Source organism: Agelaius tricolor, unplaced genomic scaffold, assembly GCF_023055355.1.
Source record: "Agelaius tricolor isolate 1412-34295 unplaced genomic scaffold, bAgeTri1.0.p SCAF_14, whole genome shotgun sequence".
Classification (NCBI taxonomy): Eukaryota; Metazoa; Chordata; class Aves; order Passeriformes; family Icteridae; genus Agelaius; species Agelaius tricolor.
Genome location: NW_027269274.1, coordinates 17794442 through 17814311, shown reverse-complemented (window position 1 = coordinate 17814311; position 19870 = coordinate 17794442). Strand labels below are relative to the sequence as shown.

Genomic DNA, 19870 nt, shown 5'->3' with positions numbered 1-19870 from the left:
TTAATTGTACTTCCAGATCTCTTCAGATATAAGACTGAATTCCTCCTCCCTCAGCTTTTAACTGGGATGTTTTATAAAAAACCCAAACCAAACAACAAAAACCTGACAGTCCTCAGAACACACACATCATTTTTGTGTGACATGGATGTAAAACTTCTGTATTCACACCTGGAGCAGCTCCTCAAAGCCTCACATACAGAATGCTTTAGGTTGGAAAAGACCTTTAGGAGCAGTGCTTCCTGAATGCCATAAACCCTCCACTATTGGGGTTTTTTTTGCTAATAGTGCCTTGTTCTGTCTTCTATGAGCTCCTAGGAATGAGCACTCTCTGAAGAGTTTGCTTTATCCATGTTGAAATGTTTGAAATCTGTTTGAAATCTGAAAAACAGCTGCAATGCTGCCAGCCCTGCTTTCTGCAGGAAGAACTCCCAAACTTCCTTTCCTTGTCCATGAGCACTGGCACAGGGACCTCTCCCTCTGCCCCTCCAGAACCTTTCCCTGTTTGCTCCACAAATCCCAAACCCCAAATCCCAGAGCAACTCCTGAATCTCTGCCCAAGGGCTCCCTGGCCTGTCTGGAGGTGCTGCCCACCACCAAGAACTGGTGGCCTCCCTACCAGCAGGTCCAGCAGGATAAAGGGGGAAACCAGGAATCCTGCTGAGGAACAGCACCAAAGCAGACACAGCCACCAACTCACACCAGCACTGCCACAGCTGGAAAGCCTCTGCTCCAAAAACAAGAAATCCTCCAGAAAAAGTGAGTGGGAGAAATCAATTAAACATTCTGACATGGAAGCTCCATGGAAAAGGCTGAAATGCCATTGCCCAGACTGCTGGTGTCACTGTATTTCTCCACAGAATTTGAATTTGCAGCCTAAGGAACGCAGCCTTTAATTTATTAGGATGAATTATCCAAACATAATATCTCACATAACATAACATAATCAACATACCATCTCACAATCCTGGCTGCAGGAGCCTGCTTAAAGCAGAAACAGACAGAAGCAGAGAATCCCAATCCCAGTCAAAGGATTAAGGAATGCTAAAGTGTTCAAGAAACAGCTGGACATGGAACTCAAGCCATGGTCTGGCTGACAAGGTGGTGCTCAAGGTTTGGCCTCCGTGATCTTGGAGGTGTTTTCCAACCTTGATGATCCTGTGATTCTAAACAGGGAGCAGAAACAAGGTGAAAGCTTTCAGAGCTGTGTCAGTGCAGACTCCAGCAGGAAGATCCAGGCTGAGTGCTTAGCTAGCATGGCTGGAAATTTTAAAAAAAAAGAGATTGGAAAGAAAATGCTCCTCCTCCTGCTCCCTGCACTTTCCCAATGTGGCAGCATGTCCTATTTCCCAAAAGCTCATTCTGTTGTCTCTCTTTCACCTCTGTAAACAGAGTTGAAATCAAAGAATGCTACTATTTTTCCTGTTCTACAAAAGCAGGCATTATTGTTACAGGTGTGTTCTGCTTGGAATATTTTTATTCACTTTTTTCCATATTCTTTCTCATTCTAGGTATCCTCACTGCAAGCACAGGGAGTGTTCAAGGGAATATCAACTGTGGAGCAAGAAAATTGAATTTTTCCTCCTTTTTCTTTCTCCTACTTAACCTGCACTTGTCTGGTTTTGTTTTGATGTCCTGGCAAAGGACACCAAATTCCTGTCCTTATAGAGAGATGTGAGTGGTTCTTTCCAGGTGGTTGGCAAAAAACAGATAAGGGCCCAATTACCCAAACCTTCTCACAGGTGTAGGTGTGTTACAGAACCACAAAGAAAAACAGGGGGAAAAAATTGTTTAGTGGTTCAAGATCCCCTTTGATTAGGATTTGATTTTATCATTACTGTCATTGCAGTTTTGCTTCCCCTCCCTATCCCAGAGGGAGAAAATACCTGGGTTTGCTTGACTGCCTTGCTTGCAGCACCTCATGTTTACCTAATGAAGCACCCTGGGCGTGCAGAGAGGGTTTGGAAGCCTCAAACCCTTCCCTGCTGAGCCCTGCCCAAAGCTCAGCCTTAACCAAAGCTCAGCCTTAACCAAAGCTCAGCCCTTGCCAAAGCTCATCCCTACCCAAAGCTCATTCCTAAACAAAGCTCAGCCCTACCCAAAGCTCATCCCTACCCAAAGCTCAGCCCTACCCAAAGCTCATCCCTACCCAAAGCTCATCCCTACCCAAAGCTCAGCCCTACCCAAAGCTCAGCCCTACCCAAAGCTCAGCGCTACCCAAAGCTCAGCCCTTGCCAAAGCTCAGCCCTACCCAAAGCTCAGCGCTACCCAAAGCTCAGCCCTACCCAAAGCTCAGCCCTTGCCAAAGCTCAGCCCTACCCAAAGCTCAGCCCTACCCAAAGCTCAGCGCTACCCAAAGCTCAGCGCTACCCAAAGCTCAGCCCTACCCAAAGCTCAGCTCTACCCAAAGCTCATCCCTTGCCAAAGCTCAGCCCTTGCCAAAGCTCAGCCCTACCCAAAGCTCAGCCCTACCCAAAGCTCAGCCCTACCCAAAGCTGCCCGAGCTCCTGACGTCAGGTGGAATTAGGTCAGCACCAAGGCGCTGCTGAGGAGGAATCACATCCTGTATCTCATTTCTCTCCTTGAAGCAGCAACCAAATCAGGGCACTATTTTCCAGCTCCCATCCTGGATGGCTGCCGTAATTTGGATTTTCTTCTCCTTAGCTGAGCAAGCGTGAGGGAGGAGGAGGAGGAGGAGGAGGAGGAAAAGGTACTAATCTCTTTAGAAAGCAGCACTTGACACCCCGTGTGTAGGTGATAATGAGCACTTCTAGGGAGCTGACATAATACCGAGCGTTTACAGGAGGGAAACTTTGCTGTGAGAGGAGCCAAGGTCCGCTGAAGAGATTAATTCATGATTTCTCTTCTCTCACACCAAAAAAAAAAGCCCCAACACGATTAACTCTAAAGCAATTCTACAGTTATTCAAACATGCACAACAAGAGGTGACAGTGGTACCTCAGCCCTCTCGGGTGCCTGGAAAAGAAGCTACAGTTCCCCTTATTTAATGCTCCAGAAAGAATGAAAATATCACCTATTAGATTAAAACCAGAAGAAAAGAATGCATGTTTTGAAAGGAAGGGAAGGGAAGGGAAGGGAAGGGAAGGGAAGGGAAGGGAAGGGAAGGGAAGGGAAGGGAAGGGAAGGGAAGGGAAGGGAAAGAAAGAAAAGAAAGGAAAGGAAGGAAGAGAAAGAAAGAGAAAGAGAATGAGAAAGAAAGAAAGAGAAAGAGAAAGAGAGAGAGAAAGAAAGAAAGAAGATAAGAAAGATAAGACAGAGAAAAAGAAAGAAAGAAAGAAGATAAGAAAGATAAGAGAGAAAAAGAAAGAAAGAAAGAAAGAAAGAAAGAAAGAAAGAAAGAAAGAAAGAAAGAAGATAAGAAAGATAAGACAGAGAGAAAGAAAGAAAGAAAGAAAGAAGATAAGAAAGATAAGACAGAGAGAAAGAAAGACAGAGAGAAAGACAGAGAGAAAGACAGAGAGACAGAGAGACAGAAAGAAAGAAAGACAGAAAGAAAGACAGAAAGACAGAAAGACAGAAAGACAGAAAGACAGAAAGACAGAAAGACAGAAAGAAAGAAAGAGTAAAAAACCCCAACTCAATTAAGTGTAGCAAGTAGCAAATAAATAAGAATCAAATTTAAAATTAAGCACAAGGTGAACATTCCCCAGCTCCCCACACATCTCTCTCTGGTAATTAAGCTCCAACTGTCCTTACAGAGGGAAAGAAAGATGCAATAGCTTTATTTACATATAAACAATTATTCAGCTGTAAAGAGAACTCACACACACAGGAGTTAATGGAGAAATCACCAACACAGCTATCGACTACACTTAGATCTCCTCTTCAGGTGCCAGGTAGCAATTACAGACTCCTTCACCTCGGGAATTCTTAAATATTCCCCTCTTTATCTGGACTAACCTGTGCCACTCCTATTTCAAATACACTAAAGACTGCCTCAGGTTGGAGTTTGAGGATATTAGCCTCTATCAAAGCATATTTGCACAGAGCGTGTCTGAGCCACAGAACAAAACTAAAAATTAACCAGGCACATGTAACTTTATAGAGCCTGCCATAAAATGCCACCAAAGGCCCAGAGATACTGCCTGAACCATGGCCTCTTTGGAAATCCACAAATGTTTGCTGGAGAATTGGGCATGTCTCGCCACAGCAAATCTCAGTTTGCCACTAAAAATCCCCATGCAAGACTTGTTTTGAGGCAAAAATTTCCACCTACTCCTGCATATTTTCCTGTCCAAATACTGCTTTTGCCCCAGACATTGGCCTCCATTCCCTGCTCCCAACATCTAAGTTTTTATGGTACAGTTGTGTTATTTGGAACGTGGTAGAATGAGGTTGTGGTAAATTATTACTTTATCTTTGCGAGATGAATTAGGCCTAGACACAAAGGTGCCGAAGGTAATTATCACATTGATGGGGCAGAATCACCAAGTTAACCTCTGCACAGCTCTGCCCCGTGCAGCTGAGAGTTTGCTCCTTCTCTGGAGTCTCTGACCACACAGATTTCTCACCCAGAGGTGATAAATAAACCTCGTGCTCCGAATTAATGTCTCTGTGAGAGCCACACTGCTCCCGTATCCAGAACAATCTCACGATAGAACAACTGTGAATTTTTGTCTCATTTAGTCTTTCTGCTTGGATACAGATTTACAGGTTCTTTTAATGCTCTTTGACAATGCAAATCATGCAATATTTCAGTTTGGAAGGTGAGCACCTCTTGGAGGCAGAATGGAGCACAGCCAAGCAGATCCAGGAGCTGTGGCACATCCTCATCCTCCTCCTCCTCCCAGCAGCCTCTCCCTGCTCCCTGTGTGGGGCCACTGGAGCTTGTTTTCACCTCAGAGACTTCATTTCAGAGAGCTGGGTTTACAGAAATTTCATTTCTGTCTTCCTGAAGCTTGGCTTTTGCTTTGTCTCTGCATTTTTTTCCTTCCCAAGCTAGCTCTCTGCAGGGTTAACTGCAGGACAGTGATGCTCAAGGAGAAGGGAATGGGATTCTTTTTCTGCTTTTCTCAACAAATATTCCTTCATGGATCTTAATTTCAACTACTACTCCATTGGGCCATGGTCACTGCCCAAGCAAAGTGTGCTGGTATTCCATCAGCTCCAGGAACAAGAAAATCCCAACTGGAAGCCAACTGGTGCAACAGCTCAAATGCAAATTAAACTCACAAAGACACACAAGTTTTGATTTTGCTTTCTGCAATAATGACTCCTCTTTAAAAAAAAATTAAAAGAGGATGAGAGAAATTATCAAGAGCTAAAGCTTTTCCTTTTAATGCAAATGTAGCTGGAAGTGCATTAACCACAGAACATTCACTGGGCATTAATCCCAAAGCTAAAATGACCTGTGATCCTATGGAATGTCTGCTGTGTCTGGGAAGGATGGAGCACAGCTGCTACACTGAGGGGTTTTAACAGAACCAGCTCCATCCTAGTTTTTAAAGAATGAAACTCTTCTCTAGGTGCTTTTCCTTCAACTCCAGAGCTTTAGGTGTTGGATGGGCTGTTCCCACCATGGGCTCCTTGAAGCTCCAGCAGGACCTGGATCAGCTCCAGGGTGAGAGCAGGAGCCAGAGCAGGGCAGGGAGGTGAAACCCAAAGGGCAAAACCCCAATTTTGCATCAGGAGCCAGAGCTGGGCCCATGGAGGTGAAACCCAAAGGGCCAAACCCCAATTTTGCATCAGCTGAAGCTGTGCTGTAACAAGCACGTGTCCCAACCCCACTGAACCTCACAAGGGTCAATGATCCACGTCCACAAGAAGGCAATTGTGCCATGGATGATGATTCCTCACTGACCACAAAGTGGCTCTGATTTCAAGCTGTTAAACTCAACTGAAGTGTCCCAGTGGAGAACATCTATATGTAGTGTGCATATTCACTGTGCAAAATCAAACATAAACCCCTTCTGCCCAGGAAACTCCACGGTGTGCACAAAAAGAGAATTCTCTGGATCCCTCAGAAGTTACAGCTTCTTTCTGCAGTTACTTCTCACAGCTTTTCACTACTATTTCCCACAACAGCAAACAGAATATGCATGGGCACAGTCACAACTGCAAAGTTAATCCTTCACGTGCTCCCAGTTATTAATTTGTTCTTCTCTGCATCTTATGGACCATGTATTCACAACAACCATATGGATCAGTTAAAAACAAACAAACAAACCCAAACGAAAACAGGTTGGCTGCAAACTCCAGAGTGGTTTTCATCAGGGCTGTGAAAATGTTTACAAATTTCCCTAAATTCCATTCTAAAAGTCACATTTTAAAATCGCCACATTAATCAGTGGCAGTGAAGCCGTTTCCCAGAAGCCATTTTGATTAAACCAAAGCAGTGAAGCTGTCACAGAGATTTGGGGGAGCAGCCAGGAGGACTGAAGGTGTTGTGCCTGCTTTTCTAAGAGCAGCTTGTTGGAGTTCTGGATGCTGAGAATTTCAGACTTTCTGTGCTGACAGACTCTGACCCCCAGGAGAACACTGCATTTGACCTGAGGCTGTGGAGAAGTTTCCAGAATGGAATGAGAGCACTGGGATTGTGGGTGTGGAGTTTGGATAGAAGTGTGTGATGTCACAGGGTGGGAAACTTAGACTTTAAGGTTTTAGAATACAGTAATAGATCTAGAACAAGACAGAAGTACCTGTCCCAGAGGTGCCTGGAGAGCCCAGTCCTACTGCCCTGAAAGGAGGCTCGTTGCTCTGGGCAGCTCCTCCCCACAGGTGACATCAACAATTTGACATTTGGACCCCCCAGACTCATTCACTGTGTGATTTGTGACACATTTTGTGTGGATCTTGCACTGTAAGAATTCTGTGAATGCTGCTTCATTGTGCCACTGAACAGACCGGAGGCAAAGGATTTTCAGGTGACAGGAGGGACTTAAGAGCAGAAAAAAAAAAAAAAGGATGAGTTTTTGAAGCTTCTTCTGTGTTTGAGTTTGGGTTGGACAGAGTTAAACTGCTTTAATGAATTAAAGAATCTTGTATTTTGTATACACATATTGTGAAGGAGCAGCCTGCACAAACTCCCAGACACTGAAATTAATCTGTCATCTTGCAAGGTCACCATCACCAGGGAGCAGCTCTGGCAAAATGATGGGTGATGGAAAGGCAGAGTGAGTAACTGAATCAATGACTCAATATTGCTCTCTAGGAAATGATATTTTGGGTTGGAGGATACTCTGCTGTGAGATCTCTCTGCAGTAGGGAACAAGGTCAGCAATAATATTACACTAACCAGGAGCAAATAAACATGGGGATCTGGCATTGTAGATGGAAAAAATTCACTAAAAATGTTTTTCCTACATCACTCACTAATTATTACTCATAATTAAAGTTTATAAATATTTCTTCCTACCACATCCCTCTCAGTCCAAATCTTTTCCAATATGCATCTTCTATTCTAAAAATATTTTCTGTTTCACCACTCGGCCATCAGCTGAATCCTTCCCCTAATCCTTTCCAGGTATAAAATTAAAATCAAAATGAAAAATGCAATTTCTACAAAGCCCCAAGAGCCCTTCTGAAATGTGCTGTGCTGACAGGTGGATTGCCAAACCACATTAGAGCATTTTTGACCTTTTGCACTTTCAAATCAGTTGCAGCAAAGATATCAGGCATTTTGCAATAGAAGCTCTTCCCAAAGAGAGTGCCATAAAGAGTTTCTTCTAGGAAAATTTCCTTCTATTTCAGAATATGAGTGACAGGACTACTTTAGAAAAAGGTAAAAATCACAAAGATGAAATTTTAGTGATCTGTTAGAAGGAGCTGTTAAATCCTGGATGGCAGAGTTACTCCAGATATAGAAATTATATTATGAATAATGTCTTAGGTCTATCAAAATTCACACAACCAGAGGACTCCAGCACCAAACTATTTCCAGTCTAATGTACAGCACCACCTTATAAATTCATTTACCAAACAACCAGAGGTAGAAAATTAGCAGAATAATCCCAGGGAATGTACTTAAGACATGGAAAGAATCATTAAGGTCTCATGGCAGAGTCGTTTTTCCTTCATTCTGAGTTGCTTTGGTTCCCTGTCCTCAATTTGAAGGGGAATTAACAGGTGTGATGTTAAATGAAGTTCTATAAATACTGTGGATTGCATTGCCTTAGAGCTCCATGGGACTGGCATTGTAAAATTACTGGCAAGAATTCCTTGGCTTTATTAAAGCTTTATGAGGATAAAACCTTTCTTTTACAGCAATGCAGGATTTAGGTGGGAATAACTCATTTCTTGGTGGCAAAGCTGAGCACAGAGTTGCTCCTCAATGACCAATCCCTGCTTTCCACCCAGCAAACCTTAATCCCTGCCCACCCAAATTCTGAGGAGCTCAAACTTCCTTTTGTCCAGGTAGGAATCCCCACGCAGAGCACAGGAGCACACCCAGAACGTGTCAGGCATTCCCAGAGCGTGGAGAAGACAAAGCTCTGCCCCTCCCTCTTTGTTCACCTCTCAATATTTGGTCAGAACACAGATTTCCCACACCAAACATGGCCCAAGTGGAAGGAGAGCTGTGAAAGGAACTGGAACATAAGAAGTACCAAAGGGAATACTTTGGACAGGATTTCTGCACAGACTTGGAATCCCATCTGCTCACAAAACCAGTGAATATTCATCACTGGCTGGTCAAACTGGGCATGTGTAACATTGCAGGACTTTTGTCTGGGTTAAATTACAGCTCCAGCCTATAAACAAAGAAAAAAAAAACCACTTCCAACCTATTTTTAATAAAAAAAGCAGCACCAAAAAACACTGCACAGAGATGAAACAAAACCCTTAAACTATATTATTATAGTTTATATAATATACTATACAGCTTGCATGAAAAATATGATTAAGATTGTATTTTTTATACATGATTTCTTCCTGCATTGAGAAGTATGGATTATTTCTCATTAATCTACAAGGAACTAAGCCCAGTGTAACAAAGTTTCATTAAATTCACTGCTCATTCAAACAGGCAATAAACCTTTTTCAAGACACTACTGCATTTTGATTGTGTATGAGCAAAAGTGCATTTTGTTTCTGTGCTTCAGAAACAGTCATATAAATACTGTCACAGCATTTCATTTGCTCATAATGCTGAATTTCACAGACTACAGAACAGACTGGCAGCAACTTCAAGCCAGAAGCCACTGCCATGAAAATGACACGACTGTTATTCAGTGCAAAAGTTTCATCTCTTATTTTAAAATTCCACTTTAGAAAACATCTGACTCCTCTCTTTGCAAAGTGACCTTCTCTGATTATCTTTCAGAGCTCTAATTGCACACCTGTGTTCTCCCTTCCTCCTCCACCCTTCCCAACCAGTGGCAAACAACCCCAAACCCCTTTTGGGAGCAGATCCTTCTGCCTCAATGTGTGAGAGCACAAGCAGAGCCTCTCTCCTGCCTGGCTGCAGTTTTAATTTCATTGGAGCTGCTCTGGCTGATTTTCTCTGCAAACATCTGTGACTTGAAGCCAAGTGTGACTTTGGATACTGCCCACAGGATTTCCTCCATTTCCCACCATCTCTCATCCCTGGGATCCTGCCTTGTTTTTTCCCCTGCTGTATTTTTAAAGCGTGTTCTTCCCAAAAAGATCCCAATGACAGTCTCCTGCTCAAGTGTTATGGATTTTCATTTAAATTGCCAGGTGGAGGAGGGAGATCAACTCCCATTTTCCCATCCATTTCATGTGGAGCTGCATCCAAGATGATGTGAGTACCCCCAAAATAGCTGCTCAAAATGAATCATTCAAACCAGTTTCCAGCTCCTAACAGACAAGGACTGAGCCACCATCACAAAAACTTAAAATGTCGTATAATGAGAGAGTGTTTTGTGAGCACAACAGGCATTTTGTAAGCAAAGGGAAAAATAAAAATCTAAATTATGTGCTTTTAAAATTTCTAGTATGAAAATTATCTGTTTTACTCAAATTTGACCACAGAAATAACAAAAGTCTCATCATGTACAAAACTGATGGAAAAATAAATAACACCATCACAGGGGTCAAGGCTTCTGCAGCAAAATCCAAGGATTCAAATGAGCCTCCAGATGGGAAACAACTGAAGCTTTTCACAGGTTTAAATCTTGCTGTACCTTGGGGCTGCTGCTGAGCTCCAGCAGTGCATGTATGAGCAGGCACACCAACCCCCCTGTGTATTCAAACACACTCAGCTGCAAAAAAATCCAGTGCATTACAGCCTTTGTTGTAGCCTCAATATTCAAAGTGTAATGATGATTTGGAGGGGTTTCTGTTTCTGCCATTTTTCTTTCAGATACAGATTACAATAAATTTTGGTTTTCAGGTTCTTCTTTTTTTAATTTTTACTCTTTACCCATCCATATCTTACCAAAATTAACTTAAACTCCACGAAGACAAGATAGAAATTCTCTGATCCTTAATAACCTAATTTTTGAGCTCTTGCAGTCTCCTCCTTTAGCCTTTGCACTCCCAATTTGCTATCCTTTAGTCTGAAACACTACAACACTTGGGCTGGGGCTGTAATTTGATTGCCTCAGGTTGGTTTTTCCATTTCCTTTCCATCAGAGGACCCTTCCCATGGGCTGTTGAGCTGGAGCACTCACTCTTTGTTCTGACAGGACCTCATAGGCTGCCCATTCACCAGATTCCCCAAAAATCACAACCTGCTCTGCTCTATTCACATAAAGCAACCCCACTACTCTGCAAACCAACCAAGCTCTCTCCACAATTCCCTGAATCATCCCTACAAAGGACCCACTCTTAGTAGTTCCAAGCTCTGGTTCAGATGCCACTTCTGATCCAGAAAGTCTGAAACTGGATATGGAAAAATAAGTTTCCTTGTTCAACTCTCCCCATAAAGAAAGAAGCTGCTGCTAGTTCTCCTCAAACTGTACATTGCTAATTTTCAAGAATGCTGCTTGGTGAGATTTAGGAAAAATTTTGAAAGGCTTGTAGGAAATGGGGATTCAGCAGCTCCCCGAGTTTCTCATGCTCCATGGCCATTCCCCCAGGAATGACACTGGGGGGAGAAATGCCTGCAGGCCAAAAAGAAGAGTTCAATTGGGATGGGCACAGATTAAATTCCCATTTTGGTGCTGATAGAGAGGTTCACAGGGGAGAAGCACCTGCTCCAGCAGGACTGAGCACTCTGGGGACCTGTGGGATGATGGGGAAATGAAGGATTCCTCAGCAATGAGGTTTGGGAAAAAACCCCAAACCAACCAATGAAACAAAACCCCCAAGGAAACACCCAAACAGACCCAAGGACCATCAGCCAGAGCAGCCCAGAAGGTGCAGAAGTACTTGGGAGAAGGATGACACCCACTGGGGTCATCACCCTTACAGCTTTTCCAGCATTGTCAGGGATCATTCCATGGCCAGGCTTTTAGATTTCTCCAGTCCAACACAAATTTTTACAGACTAACACAGACTCATCTCCCTCCAAGCTGGAATTTACATCCAGCGGCTTGGTAAGGTTAGAAAGTGGAAAGATAAAAATGCCAATAAAGATTATAGGAGATGATTCTTCTCCTTTTCCCTCAGCTGTGCCCCAGGGCAGTGCTTTCCCAGCAGAATCTGCTGGATCATTGCACCCCAGACAGAGCAGCAGCTTCACCGCCGGCGCCGCCTCAGCTCCGCTGCAGAGCTCGCCCAGCTGCTCCAGCAGAGCTCAGCACAAAGGAACAAAACCCTTCCTTCCCTCTCCTCCTACTGTGTTTAAGCCACACATCTGCAGTTGCCAAGTTCTCTTTTTGATGCTGGAAATTTACATTTGCCTTCATACACACACATGCTCCTTTTATCACACTCTGATAAGCTCAGTTTTTATCCTCATCCCAGATGATGCTGGTGGAGGGAAGAAGCTACCTGCTACAGAGGAGAAGCTGGACAGCTGTTCCTGCAATAAAAAGTGTGGGTTTTTTTTTAAAACTGAATCCCTAAAAACCCATTTAATGGAAAAAATCAAGATCCATGTTTGCATTTATAAAGCCAGGAGCTCATGTAATTGATGCTCTCTTCTTTTTGGGTCTGGGCAGAAGGATTTGCAGCACATCATTCCCAGAAGATTTTACAGCTAGTGGCAAACCTCTGCTACACATTGTCATTTATAAAGAGACACTTGAAATTATAACAGATTCTAAAACAGAGGTGTAAAGTTGCTGTAAATAGGATTAAGAAAACGTTCACCAAATTCCAACTATAAAGTTATGATCTCTGCTAAATTCCAGCCCAGCTAAGTCACTGATCCCAGCCTTGGCATTTCCAGTGCTCTTTCACTTTAAGGAAAGGGGGGAAAAACACAACCACAAATCCCAAATAAAACCTACAAAACCCAGCCTTCCACCACATTCTCTCACACTGGATTTAGCATCAGCTCAGGTCAGTGCTGGCTCCAGAGCTGGCACTAAATGATCTGGGCCAACAGAAGCTGGGAGCAGCAATTTTCATATTTATCAGATAATCAAGTTTTGCAGGACAAGTGATGATGATGTGTAAAAGTTCCATAGCAGCTAATCAAAGACAAAACTTGAGGAAGCAGCAAAAAGCTCATAATGAAGAAATATATTCCACCACAGGTGGCAGGAAATTGTAGCTACTGATAACAAGTGCTAAGGGGCTCTGGCAAAGAAAGACAATCAGCATAAGCATGAAGGCAAAGTAGTGATAGCACCAATAAAAAAAAGCCTCAGAGCAATCTCCAGAAATCTATGGTGAGAATCAAGTGACAAGTAATAAATTTGCATTTTCTGTAAGACCTTGCATTTAAACACATTCTTAAATACTTTGTGAGTTTCAGGAGCTGGCTGCAGACCATGTGTTGCTTGAGAACAGAAAAAGCAAAGCATCACTTCACTGAGCACTGAAGCACCAACATCTGCAGGGAGAGATTATGGGGAAATCTCAAACGAGATTCAGGAACAAGCTACCCAATCCATCCAAATGGTGCAAAGCATGGAGAAGCCAAAGAATTCAAGGTTTGAGGTTTTTTTAAATCCTAATTTTATTCCATTTATATTCCACTAATTTTTTTTTGCTCTTGTGTTTTCACATTGTATTTTAATCTATGCCTGTGCTGTGGAATATGACAGGTAAGGGACAAAGCAGGAGCCTGAAGTCAGGGCCAAGCCTGAGGCTGGCCAAGGTGTCCCATCCTGGAGCAGCCACCAGCTCCTCTCCAGCTGCATTTGAAGGAATTCCCAGCTCAGGAAAGCCAGGCAGGAAGGGCAGTGGATCACAGAACCCTGCAAAAGCTGGGACTAGCAAACACCCATTCAGGATAGGTATGCATATGCCTGGATCAGATGAATTCTCCAGGGGAAAAGTGGATTGCAATGGGAAAAGATTGGCTCAGCAAACAGGGAATTCACCCACTGTGCTGCTGTGAGAGAGCACAGCCCCTGAATTCAAGGGAATTCCAGGAGCCACAACCAAGAGCAGGCAAAACACAGAGCTCAAAGCTGCTGGGCAGCATCTGTGAGCTCAATGCACATTCTAATAAGGACCAGGTGAAAAAAGGAACTTGTGTTTTGTCTAAAAGGAGCTCAGTCTGATTTACTGGCAGGGTAAAATGGAAAAGAGAGGAAAGAACACCAAAGTCAAGGAGAGACTTCCCAGCACCCAGGAAAGCAATAAAATCAGCTAAGGGAGGAAAAAAATCCCCTCTCCAGACTCTGCTGGATATTTGCAGTTCAGTTTCTCCCTTAAAAAGGGAAATTTAACACGGAAATGCAAGAGAAAGTGGAGGAATCAGCAAAGCAGGCTCAGGTAGGGTCATGTAAGGAGAAATTCACTTTTCCATGGGATCAAAAGACCTAAACTATGCAAAAAGGAAATGCTTCTCTCTGCCTTTCAGGGGTGAACTTGTACAGTGTAGAATGCTGTGAGTGTCAAGGAAAGCTTGGCACATATCCTTTGAAATAGAGTGTGAATAAAGACAAATGTTAACACACTCCTTTGTGAGATTTGATTTCTACATATTAGCATTTGAATTGTACTCAGCCCTCTGTGTGTGTCACATTAAGAAAATTCCCATTTCTGTGTTCTGCATTAGGAGAAAGCTGCAGAAATGTGGGCTCCAGGAAGAGCCAGAAGGCAGGAAAAATCCACCTAAAACCCCTGTGCCATCAAAGAGCCTGCCAAGGAAAACCCCAGAGCACAAACAGCACACACCAATTCCCTTTGTGGGCAGCAGCTCCTTATTGATCACAAGCAATTTATTGATATCACCAGGGGTTGCTCCAAAGTCAGGGGGAATTTCTCCTTTGCAGCTGCTCCCTGGAGCACTTTGTCTTTCCTCAGAGAGGGAAATGTGTCCTCCCTTTGTGCCTACAGAGGTGGCAAGTGCAGAAATTCTGAAAATGCCTTTTTTTCAAAAAATTACTGAGCAACACCCCAGAGAAACACTCAGAACATACAATTAACACTTCCTGACAATCCTCAAAGCAGCTCCTTTGGTGACAGTGAAGCAAATCCACTATAAAAGCAGGAAAAATAAATATCCTCAACATGCAAAACTATTTTTTTTTTAAACTATAATAAAATGAATACTATAAAAGTACTTTCATTACCATGAGCTCTTATCTTTTAAGTTACAATCAATATTTCCAAAGATTTTTAAATCAGAAAGGTGTTTCAAAAGTAAGAAAAAAATAATAACGACACAGTAATTAGTAAGAGAGTATTGAAACATGATTTAAAAAACAAAATCTTTCAATCATGTCCTAATGTGTAAGAAAAGTCCATGGAAACTTTGCTTGCTGGACATGGCAGGAATTTTCCTGCCTGGCTCCTAGAGCCACCCAGAGCTCACACCAGGGTCAGGCTGTCACTTCTAAACTGATCTAAATCAAACCCATTTCCTCCTGTCCCTCGAGCAGGCACTGAAGTCTCACCTGACTTTTCCCCTCAAAACTGCTCCATTCCTTGGAATCCTGGGGAGCACAACCACTCTGTTCTCTCTGCCAGAGAGGAAAAGGAAAAGCAGCCCCTGCCACTGAGGCTCTTTGCCATTTTTAACAGTCAGGTCACACCAAGACAGGTGAGAATTGCTCAAATCCCAGGGTAACACTCATTAATTAGAAAATTAACTGACATTACATAATAACTTCATCTTAATCTGTCCAAGAGATGATTTGAACCAAACACACAATACAGAATTCACCAGGAATATGTTCCATTTTTTCAGGTTTGGTTTTTTTTTTTTTTAATCCTAATTTAATTCCATTAAAATTCCATTAAAGGTTTTTGCTCTTGTGTTTCCACATTGTATTTTAATCGATTGCTCAGGAGTCTGATGGGATGTTTAGGCAATAAAACACATGGAGAGGTTTGCACAGCCATGCTGGGCAGCCTCAGAGGGCCACAGTTCCCATCACCTTGAAAACAGGGATAAAAATCCATAGTTTTCTATTGCACTTCAAGATCTACTGATGAGAACCCCATGCAAGAACTCCTGTCAGCTGTTACCCTCTCACTGAGTACGGTTATGTTGGGATATTACCCTTCCTGACCTCTGAAAATAACATAAAATTGAAATGAAGCAGCAATTGTATGATTATAAATGTCACTAACATCAGACAGTAGGGAAAGACTAATTAAAGGAAGTTTGCTCTTCAAAGGAGGAAGAGTTCAGATTCACTCACAGATATTTATATATTTAATTTAGTTGTGCACAGAGAAAATTAATGTACAGGTAGCTCTAGGGAAGAACTCAGATTCATTCACAGATATTTATATATTTAATTTATTTGTGCACAGAGAAGATGAATGTGCAGGTTTTTGTAGGTACAGATCTGCTCTGCTTCTGCACAAGCCCTCTGAAGAAGCATCATCACATTCACAAGTGCCAGAAAAAGGAACAGGCTCTTCTTCCCCTTGAAATGCAGGGACAGAAGTGACACAGAAATGGAGGGATGGAATCCATGGATGAGGGATGGAGGGATGGAGGGATGGAGGGATGGAGGGATGGAGGGAGGGAGGGAGGGAGGGAGGGAGGGAGGGAGGGAGGGAGGGAATCCATGGATGAGGGATGGATGGATGGATGGATGGATGGAATCCATGGATGAGGGATGGATGGATGGATGGATGGATGGATGGAATCCATGGATGGATGGAATCCATGGATGAGGGATGGATGGAATCCATGGATGAGGGATGGATAGAATCCATGGATGAGGGATGGATGGATGGATGGAATCCATGGATGAGGGATGGATGGAATCCATGGATGAGGGATGGATGGATGGATGGATGGATGGATGGATGGATGGATGGATGGATGGATGGAGGGAATCCATGGATGAGGGATGGAATCCATGGATGAGGGATGGAATCCATGGATGAGGGATGAATGGATGGATGGATGGAAGGGGCTGTCTCTGACACCACACCTGCAAACCAGGCTTTCCTGCCATCTCTCACGGTTTGGGATGAGCTGCTGGGTAATTTGTGCTGGGAATTGCAGTGAAGGGAGCCCCATGCTTGGCTGTTTGCCCCCAGTGGAGGTGGCAGAAGTGACAAAAGCTGTTTGCCAAAGGTTTCCTCACTACTGGAAATGTTTCAGTGGCTCCCCAGTTCCTGCAATTCCAGGCCAGGAGGGGAAAGCAGGTGCAGCTACACAGGATAAAACCATTCCTTCAGCTTCCCATCCCCAGCTCCAGCTGGCATTCCAGTGCTGAGCAGCACAGAAATAACAGCACAGCCCAAAGCATCTCCTTAATAACTCCAATAAATCACAGGGATGACAAAACAAAACCAGGAAGGATTTCACATGGGAACATCTTTAGGAGAGGACAACACCTGCAGCTGCCTTGGAGAAGAGCAAATCCTTGTGGGCCTCTGGGCTCAGCAGACACATTCCCAGAGCATCCCCAAAGCACTGGGACCTCTTGGCTCTTGTCCACAGCTCCTGCCAAGGTCTGACCACAGCAGGTGCTCTGTGTTGATCAGTGCAAGCAGCAACACCTTCCATGTGTGCAGCCTCCCTCAGCTCTGGCTGGGAGGGAAGTTAAACTGAGCAGTCCAGGGATGCAGCCCCTTTTATCCTGGAATGGGATGAGAGAGGCTGAAGGCTCTAGGAAGGTTTGTTTTGGGAGGTTACCATCTTTTCATCTCTACAAGCTCACTGAACTGTGTGGTTGTGCCTGGCAGCTTGCCTTCCACAACAGGAATTGAAACTATTGTACTGAGAAATAGAGAAAATTACAGTATTTCAAACTCTGCTTATTTCTCTGCAAAAAAAAAAAAAAAAAAAAAAAAGGGACAAAAACCTTGGGAGGCTTTTCTTTTTTTAATAGCTGAATGACTAAGAAAGTTCCCTCTCTAGTAAGTCTGTCTTTGCTTTTCAGTCTCTAACAGACATTTAAACGTCTGACAAATAGATTATAGACTACTTGTTTTAAGAGTTTGGGGGGGAAATGAAGCTCAAATCTGTATTACTTTGAAAGACAAGCACAATATTTGGTCTGCACAGCTTGTGGCACCTATTAAAACCTTCATTAAAGCACCAGTGACAAACTGCTGCTGTCAGGGAGAAGTGATGCTGAGCACTCTGCAATATTTGATGGCACAGTTGCCCACACAGTCATTATGACCATGTTTTCATTCTGCTCTATACTGAAAAAAATATAGGCACCCACTAGAACATTTTGATAGAAGTTGGGTTGGTTTTAGCCACAAGAGCCCATCAAACATTTACATGGAGGTGAGAACTGTAGGTGCACTCATCACCTGAGTGGAAATCTATCTGGAAATCAGCAGTGGAAAAAGAGAGCAAGCCTTTGAGTAGTTTCTCTCCACATTTACATTACATAATATTTGGAATGCATTAAATCTGTGCAAGTGCCACTTTGTATAATATAATTATTTTTATCAACTTCCTAACACAACAGTTGTTTCAGGTTTTTTAATGTACAATACAGAAAAATTAATCTAAAACAAGTTGGTGCAGTATTCTGCAGAGCAGCTACCCAGGACTTAGGGCTCTAATCTATGGAGAGCTTCCTTCATTACCCACAGAACACTAGCAAAGCCCTTTAATCTGAGTTATTCATTTCTTTGTGCTTCTCCTATTGAGCTTTAAGTCTGTTCCACACACATCACAGGAGAGGGAGAGTTCTGTGAGCAGGCACCCAAAGCAACAAGCTGTCTTGTTATCTTTTTGTTCTCTATGTTTACTTGCTGAAAAAAGAGTGTAATTCTCTCTTCCCTGATAACTTGCTAATAATCTCAATATTTTGGAAATATATTTATTGTTTTCATAAAGCAAATTTGCTCTGACATCTCCTTGCAATCATAAAAATGAATACTAAGCTTATACTTCACTCTACAAAATTCCATTTCACAGTTAATACTTACTAATTTTTCTTTATTGGTTCTACTATTTCATAAGCCCAAAACTCACTTGCTAGTGAGTGCTATTTTCCCCTTTTTTCTCTAATAGTTTGACCATTATACCTCATTTCCCTCCTTGGTTAATGAACCTTCAGCAACAAGAGAGGTAACAAATGAAAATACAGATTGCACATGCATTGTACCACCACTTGCAAGTTACTAGAATCACTTGCTATTCAAGAGAAAATTCAGAATAAATACCAGCTTGTACAAAACAGTGGAATTTTTATACAATCAGTGGCAGTTGGGCAAAGCCATTTTAACAAGATTATGAAGTTCAGCCAGCCCAGCCTGCCTGGCTTTCAGTGCAGTTACAATTAAAGAAAAGCTGGAGATAATGTGGTGCTGCCCCACACCTAATAGCACTGGCTGGATTCCTGCTCATCTAAGCAGAACATCCTGGAAATGTATGGCTACAAAATTTCATAATTGAACCCCCAACCACCTGGTTACAGAAATTAAAGTCTCATCACTGCTTAGGCAGAGCATTTTCACACAGGTGAAAAATGGCAAATTAGATTCACACCACACCAAACATGGTGACAAATGTATCAGCACTCCACCTGGATCTAATAATTTTATTATTAAGTTGAGCTTATAAAACATGGCTCATAATATAGATAAAAAAAATAATTAAGCCATGTACTATTACTGCTGGAACTTTCATTTCTGCATCCCAGGCTATAACTGATACTTTACATGAGAAATTCTAGTTTGAGTAAAATGGAGGGTTTGCTTTATGAAGAATATATTTATAATTGTGGGGGAAAAACCCTGTCCACATCAAGTACAGAGGAAGGATTATTTAGTCCAAATTCCCAGGGTCTGGGGGCAGTGGGAGAATGCAGAACTCTGCCAGAGGTTCCTGTTTGCAGAGGAGCCAACTCCTCCTGCACCGCTGCCGTGCTGGGATTCAGCATCTCCTCACACCACCCAGCAGCAGTGCCCTCCAAACAGGTTTGCCACATTCCCTGATCCCACATGTCACACAGCACAACATGAAGGGACAGCAGAGTGATCTTCCTAGCCAAGGCAATCTCTCCTTAAACAATTAAAAATATAAAACCATCCTTATGTGGAAAAAATCTCTGGTAAAGTGAATAGAGCACGTCTGGTCCTTGGCTGGCATCACCAAGCCAAAATTCAAGATTTTACCAATCAAAATGAATTCCTCAAGAATGTTCCAGAATTTCTATGAAGTTACAACAGTAGATTTTTAATTTGAGGGAGGAAAAGAAAAAGAAGCAACTTACAGTTGTCTTGTAAAAACAAGCAAGTGCCTCATGAACAGGGTTCTGAGTCACATAACCAGCTGGGTCTTCTCCTGTTGGCTAATCAATCTTGATTTCAAAACTGGAAGAAAGAAAGAAGATAATTAGACTTGACAAACCCCAGAGAATTAAGCAAATTAATAGAACAAACAAGGATTGATCTAAAGGATGCCCCACAGGAGAAACAGATCCAAGAGCAAACATCCAGTGTCATAAATAGT

The 19870-nt window shown here is 42.8% G+C and overlaps 1 protein-coding gene across 9 annotated transcripts in view; it reads right to left on the bottom strand.

The window, feature by feature from the left end:
- The window catches only part of ATP2B2 (ATPase plasma membrane Ca2+ transporting 2), a 414874-nt gene that overhangs the window by 254700 nt on the left and 140304 nt on the right, over positions 1-19870 (bottom strand). For all 9 annotated transcript variants that reach the window (XM_071440030.1, XM_071440026.1, XM_071440025.1 and 6 more), the window contains one exon: positions 19632-19731. The gene's annotated coding sequence lies outside the window, so the exon portion shown is untranslated. The remainder of the gene's footprint in view (positions 1-19631; positions 19732-19870) is intronic.